General features: G+C 32.5%; 1 pseudogene; it reads right to left on the bottom strand.

The window, feature by feature from the left end:
• Positions 1 to 16,256: 16,256 nt before the first annotated feature.
• On the bottom strand, positions 16,257 to 16,368 carry LOC113918990 (annotated as a pseudogene).
• Between the last annotated feature and the right edge of the window lie 811 nt (positions 16,369 to 17,179).

Here is a 17,179-nt window from a genome sequence, read left to right as displayed (position 1 = left end):
GATGTGGTTTGAAAGGACCATGCAGGAGACTTAAAAGGTCATAGTGCTATTTTCTCAAGTGTAGTCATCTTTACTCAGATACTTACCTATCACTTTCAATTGTACATATATGCTTTTAATATGTGATATCAAACAATAAAAATAAAAGTAATGGAATTTTATTGGAAAAATTCGGAAAACTCATAATTTATTTACTAAATATTTATTGACTATTTCTAGATGGCAGGCACTGTACTGGGTTTTGGGGACAATAGTGAGTAAGAGAAGCAAGAAACTTTTTTTTAAAAACCTCATTTTAATTGGAGCATGAGTCATTTAACAAGCTAATGAAATTACACTTGGGACGTCTGTGCTGGGCGCTAAGTAGTCTAGAGACAAGCAAGTGAAGCTGTAAATTGTTTTAGCTATGGTACCAGAGGCAGCTTCTCTTACCAGAGATCTTAAGAATGATAGTGAGCCAGCCCTGTAAAAAGATACAGTAAAATTTCCAGGCAAGTGAAATATGTGAACTAATGTCCATAACTTTTAAAGTGGAGTATCAATAGATATAGTGCAATATTGATAAATGAGGGAATATCACTGTATATTAAGAATGATGCTGTTACTTAACCAGAAAAATAAATGGTGAAAATGAACGTTAGGGAATGAGATTAGAAGTTAGTTTTGGGCATAGAAGCCAGGTTCAGATAGTGATGATGGACTTTAATTTATTTGAACTATCTATAAATGTTTGGATTTTTGTTTCGTTTTGGTATTACTCATAAAAAAGTAATAAACAAAAAGATGACAAATATCCTACTGTATTTAGATGAAAGTGTGGTAAGCCAATTGACATACTTCATGTTATATTTTCAACATTTGAATTGCTTGGCAACAATAGACTCACCCAAAAAGTTCTCATTTAAGATGGAGAAATACTGTTGCCTAAAGCATATTTAATTTCCTTCACTGGTTTCAGCTGGGATTTGTCAAGCTTTTTCACTAACTCCAATATCTCTGATGTTCAATTATGACCAATGTTTGGATGTTCTCTTAATATCTGAAAACTATAAATCGCAATCAAGCAAATAAATTAAGCAGACTTGAATGAGGCCTAAATTTTGAAAGAATATATTTATAAAATATAAATATCTGTAAATAGAATAGCAGTTTGCCCATCCACTGTAATATATGGTTAGCCAAATAATTATTTTAAAGATCCAAGTAATATGAATAGGTTTAGTGATTTTATTGAAATTTGAAATGTTATGATTGATTTTGGGGATATTAAGGTTAGAATTTAAGCAATAGGATTTTTTTTTTTTATAACGTGAGATTTGACAATAAAAGCCTGGTTCTAAAAGTCACCTAGCTTTTAGAAACAATTACTCAATTACTCAAATACGTCAAGGTGAGAAGTTATAAACTGATATTTCTATTGCAATGATTGTAAATCTATTCCGATAATACAAAGGCTTTATATCACCTCAGGAGCAAATCACGTCTTTTTCTTTATTCTCCCTGCCTATCTTTTCTCCTTCTTCCTATAATCATCATCCCTTGCTTCCCCTCCCCTCGCCTCCATCTTCTGTTATATTTTGATTCAGAGATATAATATTCTACGCTAACTTCCCATTTGGAAATTTCCCCTCCCCATTTGGCAGTAGTGGAGTATCGACTTAAGAATGCCAAAACAATATTAGCTAGGAAGATTACCAAAAGTTTTTTTAACTTACTTTGAAGTAAGAAAAGATCATCTTCTAAGAAAATTGCACTTGGTTATAAAAACTCAAATCCATGTCTACATCTGGTTTATAATCTCTTCAGTATGGAGATCTTCAATTTTTCTGAATTTTCTAGAATTTATGTATTTTTTTTTTGTAGGATATCTGATATCTTGGTGAGCCACATTGCTACTAGCTTTTTTTTTCTTTAACAGAAAGAATAAAATATATAGTCTTTGAGTATAACACAGGACTAGAGAGCATATTCAAATCACTTAATAGTTGTGCATTCCCCCAGCCAAGCCTGCTCCAAAGATTACTTTTCTCCTTCCCTCTCCTGAGGTTTTTGAAGAAGCATCTGAGCCAAAAGTGTTGATCATTTTAACTTGGAAATTAGCATAGAATATTACTTCTCTGAATCAAAATATACATTTTTCCTGCTTTCCAATTCCTTGGAACCCCAAGTGTGACTTTTAGCCTAAGTTATTTGGATAATTATCTCAATCCCTCATTTCTCCTGGTTATGAAAATTCAGCCTGAGTGTTTTATATGAATGAAAATATGTAATTGAGCTGTTAAATGACTATAAGCTCAGGCCATTTAAAAACTTTAATAGAATTATTTGCTGTGTGCACTTAATATTACCAGATCCTTCTATCCATTTATATAAATGCAACTATTAATCACTTATATTAGAATGAACTGATATGTCAATAGCATCATCTTTAAACTCTTGGGGCTTCCATCTTCTATATGAGGTACTTAAATTCATGCTCTAATAAAATTGCTGATTTATATTCTGTACTCACTAATCCTTCTAACTTTGTTTAAAATAATTAAATTGTATGGTGTTTTCCAAAAAGACAATTTTAAGCTATTATTGAAAAGAGAAAAGATTTGCTTGCATAAATGTAAATTGGCTTTGTTGTTTATTAATATAGCTAACATTTCTCACTAAACTGAAATTTACCAATGTATAACATAAGAGTATAGGAGGTTAGAAACTTTTCAGAGTTAGTTTATGCTCTATACTTCCATTATGATTCAAGTGCAGAATTTAAATAAATCAACTTAGAACTTCCATTATTTTCTTTGGCAAAGCAAATCACACTATGTGCAGCTGATGATGCATGTATGTAATTTTTTGCATAACTCCAACCAAACAAAACTACTTAATATGTAATTCACACCTTAAGTTTGCTCTTTTATGAATTTTAATCCCATAGTGATATTGTGATTGTTATTTATTACCTTGATGTTTTTCATTTTTGAGTTTATAGAGTTCTAGCTTCATGATAATTTCTTAATATGACCAAAATATATGATTATAAGAACAAAATTTCAGGGGCGCCTGGGTGGCTCAGTTGGTTGGGCAACTGCCTTCGGCTCAGGTCATGATCCTGGAGTCCCTGGATCAAGTCCCGCATCGGGCTCCCTGCTCGGCAGGGAGGCTGCTTCTCCCTCTGACCCTCTCCCCTCTCATGTGCTCTCTCTCTCTCTCTCTCTCATTCTCTCTGTCTCAAATAAATAAATAAAATCTTTAAAAAAAAAGAACAAAATTTCAAATATGTGTTAGGTGATATAACAAAGAATAGTGAGTGAATTACTTTTCTAGATCGTAGTTCATTAAAAAGTTTTAGGTATATCATTCATCATTCATTTTCTTCTATTTATAAATTTAAAAAATTGCACTGGGTTATGGGTGGAATCTAGTAATGTCTATATTTTGGGGAAAATACCATTTTAAATATCTGTATCTGTTTTGAAATAATTCAAACATCATATCTACCATTTTCACTGAAATCAATTGTGTGTGTGTGTGTGTGTGTGTGTGTGTGTGTGTGTGTGTGTGTGTTCCCTTATGTCATATGTTCCAGATGTATGGGTCTGAAGATACTTTTTATTTTATTTCCTATTTTTTCTTTGTACTATCTGTTACAATTCACCCGTGGTTTAGCTTAATTTTATTTTCTTTTATAACCTATATTTTCCTCTAATTTCTGGTGATCTTTACTACCAGTTCATGATAAAGAGTAAGAAGCTAAACAAGACTACTGTATACTTCTACTTGCACAGTAAGACTTACTACAGGGGTTTTAATCTAAGGGTGATATTACTGGGTATTCTTTTGGGGAAAAATTAAGTGTCAGTATATAGATGTCTTTTCTCAGTCTTATAGTTTTTCTTTACAGAAAGACCTATTTATCTTCTTAATAAGGGGTGATGGTTTGAATGTAAGAGTGCTAAGGGCATGGCCAGAGAATAGGAATGGGAGGATAGCCACATCATTCAATTAATACATTTCTTCTAGTCCTTCTGTTTTCCATATAGGTGTCCCCACCTCAACTCTGCCTGACTTCCTTAAGACTGTATTTCCTTTGGTGGGGAATTCTCTAGAAGTCTATCTGTATCTTTCAAACTCCCTCTACTTTTAAATCCTGCAGCCATGTTGAGGGGTGCCTAGTGTCACGAGAATCTGGGCCTATCCTAAGTTCTACAGGATGCCAAGAAGACAGCTTCTGCTTTCTGTTGTTATCTTTGCATTCTAGTCCAAGTCAGTTATCACTGATCTGTTTGTCCACTTCCAAGAAAAAAGTCAGCCTGCCATTTTTCTCCTATTTCCTTCGTCCTTGTGAGATGCCTGCTTCCCTGTTTCATATATTCTTATTGGTTTTTTTTTGTTGTTGTTGGGAATTGAGAAGGCATTAAAGAAAATATGTGTGATAAATCTATCATCTTTAACTGAAAGTCTTTATTTTAAACTATTTAGAGAAAAAAATATTTAAGTCAAATATTTTTAAAAGGTAAAATATGGTAAATATGCTCCCTCAATTAGAAGGCTTTAATGCATTATTTCTGAAAAATAAAAAAAAAATTATATATACTAATTTGACCAAGTTGTGCCTTTTTGGAAAGAAGCTATCTTCTTATTTGTCCTTTTCAAGACACTTTCATTGTTAGTTATTAATATGATCCTCAAACCTTCAGGTTCTAAGAACAAAAAGGTTATGTTTCTCTCCTAATGAGGTATACAGTAAGAAATATAACTCTTTAGAAGCTGCTTTTGATCTTAATTTGGGGAAATGCTTAAAAATCACCCGGCATTTTTTTATAAATTATCTGTTTAGTGCTGAAATTTGATTGAAAATGCAGCTACTTTTCAAAGTTGTAAGTAAAATTTTTTAACATTGATTTTCTCATGAAATTTAAAAATGTGTATATAGTTTGATGAAGTTTTTTCCTGCCCCTAGAAGTTTCTTAAACTCTTTGAGGAAGGGAGGAGGGTTGTAGACAGTCACATCTACTAGATAAAATGGAGCTGAACAAATGATACATATTGTAGATATTGGTCCTTTCAGGGTTCACATCTAATTCTCCATTATCTCAACATCCTCAGAAATAACTTTTGAAATTGTGTATGTTAATTGAATATTAAATGGTCTCCTAAGTTATGGAAAATACTACTTGATATCATTAGGTCATTTAAGAAACTTCAATGGGATCTTAGCAGCATTGTTGCCATAATGGATTAAAATGTCCTTGCTTGTTTGCTTTGTTTTGTTTTATAAATAATATTCTTTTTTAAAAAAAGATTTTATTTATATGACACAGAGGGAGAGAGAGAGCACAAGTAAGCAGAGTGGTAGACAGAGGGAGAAGCAGACTCCCCGTTGAACAGAGAGCCCGATGCGGGGCTCAATCCCAGGACCCCAGGATCATGACCTGAGCTGAAGGTACACACTTAACTGACTGAGCCACCCAGGCACCCAGACACCCCTGTAAATAATATTCTCTCAGATTTGCTGTATGTCACATGATATTTTAAAAATTGCATTTGGTTGATGTCTATTTTTTAAATTTTACTAAGACATGTATTATTTAAAATATATATTGAAGGAAAAAATGAGATAAAAATAGATCTGCAAAAGAAATGTTAAAGTTCCCAGGAAACCAAGAATAAATGTATATGTAGTAACCTCTCCTTTAGTATCTCTTTTTATAGTGATTTCATGGTTAAATCACTTTTGTAAAATCACCCTCTTCTTTGTCCTTCCTTTGCTTAAATTTTCCTTTTAAAAGGTTATCAAAATAAACCACTACCTATAACCATAGTGTGTTCAGGTGGCTTTAATGTACAATATTGCAACCTTGTTCCCTGTGGGTTTATTGGTCAAATGTGACCCATCCATTAAATCAAGAATAAAGAATGGGAGGCTTCCTCTTGGTGATGTGGAAGAGGTTACTTCACATGAAAATGAGACTGTAATGGTTTGCTTTATGGAGCCGGTGGCTCTGTTTTCTGTTACTGACATCAAATTTGAAAACTCAGATGTTACTTGGACATCATGTTCACCACCATGCTTATGCAGGAAATGTGAAAAAAAAATGGAGAAACATTCTTGTCCAATATCACAGAGCTTGTCCTTAACATGGCCAGATCATGAATCCAGAAATTCTGATGTACAAATCCATTTGTCTTAAGATTTTTAGTGATTTACAGATAATATTTATGCTAAACAAAAATAAATGCCATATAGACACTTTAGGATACAGCCATTATGTCAGTGACAAGTAATATGCCTTGTTTAAAAATAGCTTTAAGCAGATATACTTATAAAACCATTAAATAGATAGAAGAAACACTTAGAGTTGATACAGACCTTTCTTATATCACTAACCCTTAAGATATATTTATGTCTTTAAAACATTTTTTAAACATATGAGGTATAGGACTGTACCAGATGTGTCAAAGGACAACCAAAATTTTTATATTATTATTATAAAAATCCATTTTTTCTTGATTCTTTCAAAAAATTACTAAGGATTTAAAATTACAGAGACTAACACCTATTTATTGATTTTTTTCATGTTTTCTCTCCATACATACAAGTACTTTTCCTAGGATGCACTACCCATTAGTACTCAGAAACTGGGGTCTGAGATCTTGAGTCACTGAGTGCAATATTAGTAACTTTTCTTAGTATTAGAAATGAAAAGGATTGAAGGCATAGACAAAAAGTAGACTAAGAAAAAAAAAAAGAGAGGGATAAATAAAGAAAGCATCCTTCCGGGCGCCTGGGTGGCTCAGATGGTTAAGCCTCTGCCTTCGGCTCAGGTCATGATCCCAGGGTCCTGGAATCGAGTCCCGCATCGGGCTCCCTGCTCCTTGGGAGACTTCTTCTCCCTCTGCTTCTCTCTGTCTCTCTCTCTCTCTCTCTCCCCCTCTGTCTCTCATGAATAAAAAAATAAAATCTTAAAAAAAAAGCATCCTTCCCACATCATTTTATATAGTACTATTATAAAATGAGGCAATCAGGAGAAAATATTCCTTAGTTCACTCTTATTTCTCTATTTCTTTTCAGTGGAGTCACTGACAAATTTTGTTCTGGACTATGATTTCAAGGATGATTGTATATAGCAAATGCTGTAGAAAATAGAGACTTCTTCCAGAGCAGAGAACAGATTTGTTTGCTGGTCTGAGTAAGAAAGTTAAGTTTGTTTGTTTGTTTTTTAACCACTTTAGCTATTAGAATGTGGCTTTGAATATTTTTGTGCACATATCTCAGTGCAAGAGTTATCCTGATAACTACTAACAAGATGAGATTGAGGAAAAAAAAAAAAAAAGTTAAGGTTTCCATGTGTTGGAAAAGTTGGACAGGTTTTCTTGCATCCCCCTTATAGTACATGGCATTTCCTAAGCTTGGGCTTCCTTGGCTGAGGCCCAGAGCTTCTGGATGTACAGCATACAATTGGTCCAAGCACTGCATGACCCCAAAGGAACATGTGAGCCAAGTTGAACTGACGCAAACATGAAGCTTGTATTTCCTGCTCTGTCCTGAGCAATAAATTTCTTTTCTCTAAACCAGTAAGCTGTTTTCTTCTCCTGGTATCCAGAAAAGTGTGGCAAGCTAAATTGTTTGCCTGAAAGTAGGGCAAAATCACAGTCCCATCACAATTCTTTAGACAATATTCTCTTTGAAGATCTCAATTCTATGATGAATTATAAAGTCCAAAATTATTTATTGGATTTGTTTGCTTGCTTTTTTTTCTCTTTTTCTATCTTTTCTTTTTTTAAAGTTGTTTGTGTTCTTGATTTTTGTGTAAATCACAGAAATCATCTCAGTTATTCTTCTGGATTCAGATGACCCAGAAGGACAATGCCTGGATCAGTGTGATATGATAAGATACAGAACTATCAAAGATTCTGCAAAGGAATATTGTGAGGTACAAAATGAACTTGAAAATATAAGCCTCACAGGATTCATAGAAATATTGAGAGGCTGTGGAATTTTCTCCCAACCAAATAAAGAGTCCAAATCTATCTGATAATGATGTTAAAAGGTAAATTCATACAGCTGACATCTGTGTTTCAATCTTTTAGCACAAATAATGAGACAATATGTGAACATGTATTCCTTAATAATAAATGTGAGTTCAATTCACAACAGATTTAGAACATGCCACATAGCCATATACATATATTTATATATGTGGCTACTAACATAAATTTTTCACATTTTCTGGGGCTTTCACTATAATCTATCTTCAGTTGTTTTCAACAAGGAAATCAATTAACACTGCAGATTTAGATTACTTTACTTTTAATAATTTTCTCCCCTAAAATGTATCTTTAACTTATGAATTGGCTTGAATTAGAGGACAAAGAGTGAACTGCCCTTTCCTTTGTAACAACTCCCAAGAGAAACTACAACACTAAGTAAAATCAGATTAATTACTCTATAGGGCCAATGCCAGTCTTCCAGATCATTCCAGTCTACTAACAATCATTGTCAGAAAAAGTTATACAAGCATCTAGATGCAGAATTATCAAAACACATATTTTAGAACTCAAATTCATTGACTTATTTGCTATAATTTTTTGGAAGATTTGGAATATTAAAGCAATACAAACATACAAAAAAGAGACATTTATAAGACCTATAAGAAGTCAGATCAAATGGGAAATAGTAACTGAAGACTTTGAATAGGAACAGAAAAAAATTGTTTTATAATTTCACCATAATATTTTCCCCTTTCCTTTCTGTTATTAATATCTTCTGGGATCGTTTTAATACAATATTATTCATTTAAACTATTCAATGTAACTTGAAATACTATTCATTAGAACAAGCTTTGACTTATTTTAAAATTGTTTTCCATTAATATTACAAAGTTTGTAACTAGAGTAGACCCAAGAGAAGATCTTGTCCAAATTTCTTACTGTACAGATAATGAGATAAAGGAAGAAAGGAATTGAAAGATGAAAGAATATTCCCTAAACCTGTTCTCCACTACTGAGAATACTACAAGTTGTCATTAGCATTCAGTACATTGCTCTTTCTACCATATCACCCTACACTGGTGATACCCACCCTGTGAATTCAGGAAAACAATGCCTGGTGTGTTCCCCGAAGTACTGCTTACTCTCAGGAATATTCATGTATGGTTTACTCTCATTTTTCTCGGACATTTTACAATCCATCCAGAAACATATTATAAAAATATATCCTACAATTTTCAAGATTATATCCACTATGTTGAGTAAAAATTGTGAGGATTATTTATTTTGCAGTAAAAGTATGCCATAATGTAACAGACTTACAAAAGTTACACACAGAGACATAGAGGTTAGATCACAAAACCATTAAATAGATTATAACCATTTATTAGAATAAATGAAGCGTTGGGGGACATACGAGGAATTCAAAAATACATATTCACAAAGTATTTATAAAGACTCAAATGAAAAGTATCCTGGCACTTAATTAGCTCTTAATATAATATTACTGTAATTGCCCCTGTTATTATTGGGGTAGAAAAACAGAAATTTAAACAAAATGAATCCTTACCTTTAGGAAATTATTAACTTCTGAAGTACATGTAAACAAAATAAATATTTTATTAAGATGAATTCATATAAATCATGTGCTATATCTATATACCAAAGTTATATGTGGTGAGTCTTTTTATTTAAAACATGTGATAAAAGTCTTATTCAGAAAGAGATATTTTATAATCTGAATAATCCAGAAAATAGAGCCTGAAGTGAAGCTTAAGTACTAATATTTAATTGTGGGCTGCAATATTGTGGCACTCACTTTTGAAATACAGGTCTTGACTTGACAAAAATATGTCCTCTTATCTCCTGCAAGCAGGGGAATTGCCTGGACTTTCTTTCTTCCTTCCTTCTTTCCTTCCTTCCTTCTTTCCTTCCTTCCTTCCTTCCTTCCTTCCTTCCTTCCTTCCTTCCTTCCTTCCTTCCTTCCTTCCTTCCTTCCTTCTTTCATTTCTTTCTTCTTTCTTTCTTCCTTTTAAATTCAATTAGCCAACATATATTACATCATTAGTTTCAGATTTAGTGTTCAATGATTCATCAGATGCATAAAACACCCGGTGCTCATCACATCACGTGCCCTCCTTAGTGCCTGTTACCCAGTTACCCCATCCTCCACTCACCTCTCCTTCAGCCACCCTCAGTTTGTCTACTGTCTTTGAAGAGGTAAAGAAGGTTTGTAGTGCAGTCAAAGCTCTCTACTGAGCAAGTTGCCAAAGCCCAGGGGCCAAGTGAGACCTTGCCAATTTGGACCAAACAGAAAGCAGGTGCCAGGGGCACTAAAATTGGATCTGATACAATGTACTTTGTTTGGTATTTGTTTTGTTTTGTTTTTACATCCATCCTAGTAGTGTTTATATATACCCCAAATTTACCAGATATTTCTAACCAATTTATGTTGCTTTTTATGTATAAGGATAGCATTTGGATCAATGCATTTTTGTAAAGTAATTTTATATGTGTAGATACTATATGTCTACCTCTGCCATTCAAGGTGGGTGCCTTTGTAGGGATCCCCCTTTTGTGTACCAAGACCCAGAATAAAATATGTATCACTTAGTGTGGAACAAGGATCCGTAGAAATTACTCCATTCTGTCATCACACACTGGAGAGTCACACCAGTGTCTGAATGATCTATGGGACATACAGTCGGTTCATATTTCAGTGCAGAAACTCCAATCCTGTTGCTCTCCAAGAAAGTTAAAGCTTATAAAACTTTGCACAACTTTGGATATAATTTAGAGACTAAAAAAATAATAATAAAATAAATACCATTGAAATAACTATGTTAAAAATATGGGCCTTAGAATTTAAAACTCAAGTATATAAATGTTATTTTATTCTGTATTGTTACGAAAATATATATATAAAAAACACATTTCTTAGAAAATGGCTATCAGTTTCTTGTCATATTTAAGCTATATTAATAAAATATAATGAAGAGATTATATTACGTGTGAAATAAATAACGTTATCCTTTAGCTTCAATTATTTGAAGTTTATAAGACCAAAAATTCTGTTTTATTCTAAACTAATCTATTTAGATAATTTATATCAAAATATTAAAATATTTTATTTTTGACATAAATAATCTAAGCAGATCAATGTTTTACTTTATATGACCTAAGTAAGCTTGGCATTGATCTGCTTTATAAGAAAGAATTCTAACTTTGTTAATTAATATTATAGTCAAGTACATAATAGTTTTTTATTAAAATAAATTTGATTTGTTTTAAGATAATTGTGTTACAAGAAATCTATAGACATGATTCCAAAATATAGTGAATATATTACAAGAATATACACCCACAAATTTAATGTATTTATGTAAAGTTGTGTAGGCCACAAAACCTCAGTTTTTAAAATAAGTGAATGACAGAGTTTTCTAGGATGGGAAATACTAAAGTTAAATATTAAAATGAATATAAATATAAATGTATATATACATATATATGTATATACATATTCCCTTATTAAAGCCAACATTTTCAAAGTACAAATATGTTAGAATATATTAGTGATTGATGCTAGTTGACATATAAATATGTAGGATATACATGTTTAAACTTTTTTTCCTTGTAATTGAATTTTTCACATTGTTCATTAATCAGTGCTTTACAGAATTGATTATATGTGTTGTGCACCTATCTACATTTCAGACAAGTCATATTTATCTGAATGTTCTTACAAAAAGAAAATACATTCTGATAATATCTGAGATGTATTTTTGAGAAAACTTATATGATCTACAAAGATCTTACAATTTTTTGTTTCATTAAGAACCTGAAGGGCCATTCACACAATAGTCAATTTTTTCTCAATGATTTCAGTACTAACCATTTCATTATTATAAGAAAATCCAAATTACAAAGGTCAAAACTGAAAAAATAAACACTGATCACTTCTTCCTTTCCCTTCAATTTATAAACACATCTTTGTCACCTTTGGACCTGAACTTACTCTATTTTTGTTGCAACCCAGTTTATAACTTCTAAAAAAACTAGAAGAACAACAAGTTCAATGATGGAGCTGTGAACTCTTTTGGCTTTTCTGACTCACAAGGTGTAGTTTCCTTTTGTTAGACATTAAAACCAATAGCAGTTTGAAATGTATAATTTGTGATATCTAATTAATCAATCATTCACATTCAATTTCTAAAAATCTGTGCTGTGGAATAAAGGGCCATATCATGCATAAAAGTGGAATGGAATGAGTTGCTTTCAGTATCAGCCCAACTTGTGGGCTAGGAAATCATGACTTCCCTGAAGCGTCCAAAATAACCTGTAACAAAGGTTAAAACTTCTCTTAAGGAGGCCAGGCAATGAGGAATAAGCAATCTCTTCCACACCTGGACTTTAACAATCACAAATGTCCCTGGGGCTTTATAAACCAGAAGCAGTCAATGATTTCTCATTTCTCTGCTCTTAGACTTCTCATCCTTCATTTCCTCTTCGCTACTACAATACTATACAGGTATCATTGCATTGATCATGATGCATTATAATTTATTTGCTTATTTGTTATCTTCTCAACTAGATGATGAATTATTTAAGGAAAGGCAATCAGTTCTATACGGTTTATTCACAGCATTTTGCATTTGGGCCATTCCTGGAAAAGTGAGGTGCCCTGGGGCAATTCAACCCATCTAAGCTTGCCCAAGATAATTGTATTTGAAAAAAAAACAAAACAACAAAAATATGCACTGCTGGGGACGCCTGGATGGCTAAGTTGTTAAGCGTCTGCCTTTGGCTCAGGTCATGAACCCAGGGTCCTCGGATTGAGCCCTGCATTGGGCTCATGTTCTGCAGGAAGTCTGCTTCTCCCTCTCCCATTCCCCCTGCTTGTGTTCCCTCTCTGCTGTGTCTCTCTCTGTCAAATAGATAAATAAAATCTTAAAAAACAAAAAGGCACTGCTGGCATTTTCAATGGGCCTCTTGGATAAAATTAAAGAAAAAAACATTGAAGTCAGAATCAAAGCCATGTACCCCATTCTCCCAAGCTTTGGGCCCAAAACATTCCCATTGAAGTATCCAAAAACCCTAGCAGGGTCTTTAAAAACATATTTCCAGATCCACAATTTCCAAGAAGTTGTAATATGAAAATTGGTAATTATTATTCAAATAGCTGCTCCTACTCTTTCCTTCTTGTGAAAGTGATTATCAATACCGATTTTAATTTTTCTATATTATTGGCCAGTCTCCTCTTCTGAAACTCAAAAGACAATAGTTGAGACATTGAAATCTTGAACCTAAAATTATTTTCTTCCTGTAAGCCTGATATAAAAAACTCATACCTGATGGCAAAGTGGAAAATTGTCAAGTAAATATCAATGGAAGTTTAATATGGCTGTACCATTTTGCTAGGTCTGTTGTAAGAAAGTATTACATTCTGGGTGACTTAAACAACAGAAATGGATTTTTCTAGAGTACTAGTGGGAGGCAGAAGTCCAACATCAAGGTAAATAAGGGCTTGCTTTTTTGTTTGTTTGTTTATTTGTTTGTTTGTTTTTCAGGACCCTGAAGGAAGTATTTGTTCCAGGCCACTGTCCTTAGTTTGTAGATGATCAATATCTGTCTTCACATCATTTCTGTTTTGCGTTATCTGTGTCCAAATTTCCTCTTATAGGGCATCAGTCATATGTGATTAAGATCCATGCCCAAAGATCTTATTTTGACTTAATTACTTCTATGAAGATTCTAACTTGAAAAACAATCACATCCGAGGAAATGGACGTTAGGACTTCAACATATGAATTTTGAGAGTGACAAAATATAGCTTATAACAATGGTTAAATCAATTCTGTAAATTGCCTTAAATGGTATATAGATTTTACTGAATTACTGAGATTTGCAGTGGAATTTCTCTTCTCTGACAGAGCCTCTGTTTTGCTGGTTGAATGTTAAAGAAAATAATGTGATTTCTTTCCAGGAAGATCACACCTATATAAACATATTTCAAAATGTTTATTTTGGACAGCTGTATTAGGAATGCAAAGCTGCTGTCACCTTGTAACATCACATTTTCACTTCCTCATGCTGAATGCCATACACAACATTTTAGAAACACACTCACTTCAGGTGGTAAAAATCCACAGTAAGGTTACCAGTTCTGCTGCTTTAAGAGACCATCTATGCAGCTCATCTTCATTATTCTGGATATTTTATTTTGCACATTACAACTGATAATTTGACAAGTACTGACTGCTTTTTGCAGAATCACCTCTGCCAGGTAATATATATGCTACTAAAATTTCACAATAACATCTGTCTAGAGGAATGTGATAAAAATGTCTAGACACATCATTCTGTGATTTCACTCGTATTTCACCTTTATTTGCTAGCGACATTAAAATGAAATGATTGTATATTCATTCCTTCCATCTGGGTAAAATGTACTTAAATGTCTTAGAATATTAGTTATTTATGTCAAACAAATGCGATTATTTGACTAATAAAACAAACTGCTAAATAAACCAGGCTATCATATAAACTATAAACCCATGTAAAGCTTTCAGCCCTCACAATGAGGAATCTTGCAGAATAAAATGATTGTGAATGTTTACTCTGTGCCAAACACAGGTTGGAGACTCTTGAAATATATACTATCTACTAACATATGTCATTTTTAAAACCTATTATTATCTTGATTTTTACATACACGGAAACTAAGGCACAGAGGGATTAAGTAATTTATCCAATACCATACTACTGAATACAAAACAGTGTGACCAAAATTCAAATCAAGGTAATGTGATTTAAAATTAAGACTATTAGCACTGCACACACTCCCATCTCTGAGAACCACTTGAAAATGTACTGAAGATTTAAACACATTGATTTTGTTTGCTTGTTTGTTTGCTTAAGTAGGCTCTATGCCCAGCCATGGAACTTGAATTCATGATCCTGAGATCAAAACCTGAGCTGAGATCAAGAGTCAGAAGCTTAACCAACTCAGACACCCAGACACCCCAAACATGCTGACTTTTGATCATGAGACTTGAATCCTAATACTAGATCTGTTGTTCATGATCTGCATAACCTTTCAGAGTCTCAGAATATTCTTACTACCCAGTCTTAACCAAACCAACCATGTCTAGACAATACGGATCTTTTTCTTTGGGTTTGCCAGTCTCCATGAAGTTAATTCTAGCTGTATCCCTTCAAATATATTATAGCTTCTCCTTCTATGATAAGGTGTTTTATATATTGTTCTTGGATTAAAAGTGACAATAAACTGAAAAAGCTTAGGATGGTCCCAGTCACAGAGTAACACTTAGTTCTTAGCTGTTACTATCACTAATATTTTTGTCAATATTGTTACCAGTCTATTATTATTGATATTACTACCAGTACTGATCATACTACTAATAAAGTTGAACTACAAGACTTAAAATAAGTAATTAATTTTACTATTTTCTAATGTAAATCTTTTACTGTGATATAAAGCACAATAGAAAACATACATTTTATACGTACAGCCATGATACTCAGAAGATAGAAGAACTTGTAAGTCAAAACTTCAAAAGAAATGCTGTTGTAGTTTACAGATAAGAGGAAGGATTTCCTTGCACTGCCTTTCACAACCACCTATGTTGTTTTCGTGGGTGAGAGTTTCTTTCTAGACTAAGAAAAAATAAGAATTTGATTTTGACTGGATCCCCAATATGTTATATATAAATATATTTATTTTATTGATAAATGCACATATCTACAGTTTACTGACTCATGGTCTATCAAAATTGTAGTGTTCTTAAATTTTATCAACTTTAGCTACTCATATTTTTCTACTTTTCAATAATTTGTATTATTTTATTTTTCATAATAGCATATAACTTGGTTCATGAAGAGAGTAAGGAAATGTAGGGATTTAGATTATTCTGTATTTTGAATTTTAAAAATATAAAAATTATGTACAGCTGAAGATATTAATAAAAGCCTATTAATTAGAAAAATAACTCTGATTATTGAGAATATTCATACAAAAATATGATATAAGTAGAATTAGAAAACAAATCTGTTTTCCCATGTCAGTGATAGAATTTGCAATTGAAAAAAGTAAATAAAACAAGTAAATTATTAATGTTAAAGTTACTAATAATGAAATTTATTTTATAGTAGGACTACCTGGAAATTTTCATTCTATGTTCTAAACAGTGATGATGATTAAAATGATAAAAAGTATTATTTATTAATATCTTACCAAATAAAATTTATTATTGTTTCTGAAAAATAGTTTATATATTAATCTGTATATTTTTATTAATTTTGAATTAGCAATAATTACACCTAAGATAAACCTCATTGGCTATGATACTGCCACAGTGCAAAGCTATATGTTTTTATTTAGACTATCTTTCTACATTACTGAGAAAATCAAAAAGAAAATAAATGTAAATTTTTTTTAGATTGTTTCACTAGTACATGTAGTTATAAATATTTTACTTGCATAAGATCCCTAATTTCAGCACTGTATCTGAAAAATATTTTTGAATAAATACATGGCTAGTATTATGAAAACATATATATTGTTTTATTGACCACATAAGTGGTTAATGAAAGAATCTCAAATAAACAAGATAACAAACTAAGTCTTTTAATTAAATTAAAATTAATTAATTAAATTTTTGAGAGAGACAGAGAGGGGTGGAGTGAGAGGGAAAGAGAATCTTAAGCAGGCTCCCTGCCCGGTGTGTAAGCCTGATGGCAGGTCTTCATCTCGCAACCCTGAGATCATGACCTGAGCCGAAATTAAGAGTTGGACATAACCATCTGAGTCACCCAGGAGCCCCTGTTGTTGTTGTTGTTGTTGTTGTTTAAGTGGTTCGGTATTAGAGAATAATACAACACTTAAATAGTAAGGAATGTTTTTATTCCTTATAATTTCTTAAAATTAAGCACTCTGTAAATTACTAGTTAACAGAGGAGAGCCCTGTGGTGACATATTTGGGAACTATTCTAGATTGCCTTGATAGCTGCTAAATAAAATATGCTTTCCTTTGTTCTGAGTGTATGTTTATGAGCAAACTAACTGCTTTCTAAATGTGGAATTAAGAATGAGATCAATGTCATCACTTAGTTCTGTAACATTAAAATGTGTAGACCAAATTATTTCACTTGCAGATCAAATATTCTCATGAAGTAT

The sequence above is a fragment of the Zalophus californianus genome, chromosome 1 (assembly GCF_009762305.2).
Source record: "Zalophus californianus isolate mZalCal1 chromosome 1, mZalCal1.pri.v2, whole genome shotgun sequence".
NCBI classification, from domain to species: Eukaryota; Metazoa; Chordata; class Mammalia; order Carnivora; family Otariidae; genus Zalophus; species Zalophus californianus.
The sequence above is the reverse complement of the archived record's forward strand: the minus strand, read 5'-3'. Positions and strand labels throughout refer to the sequence as shown.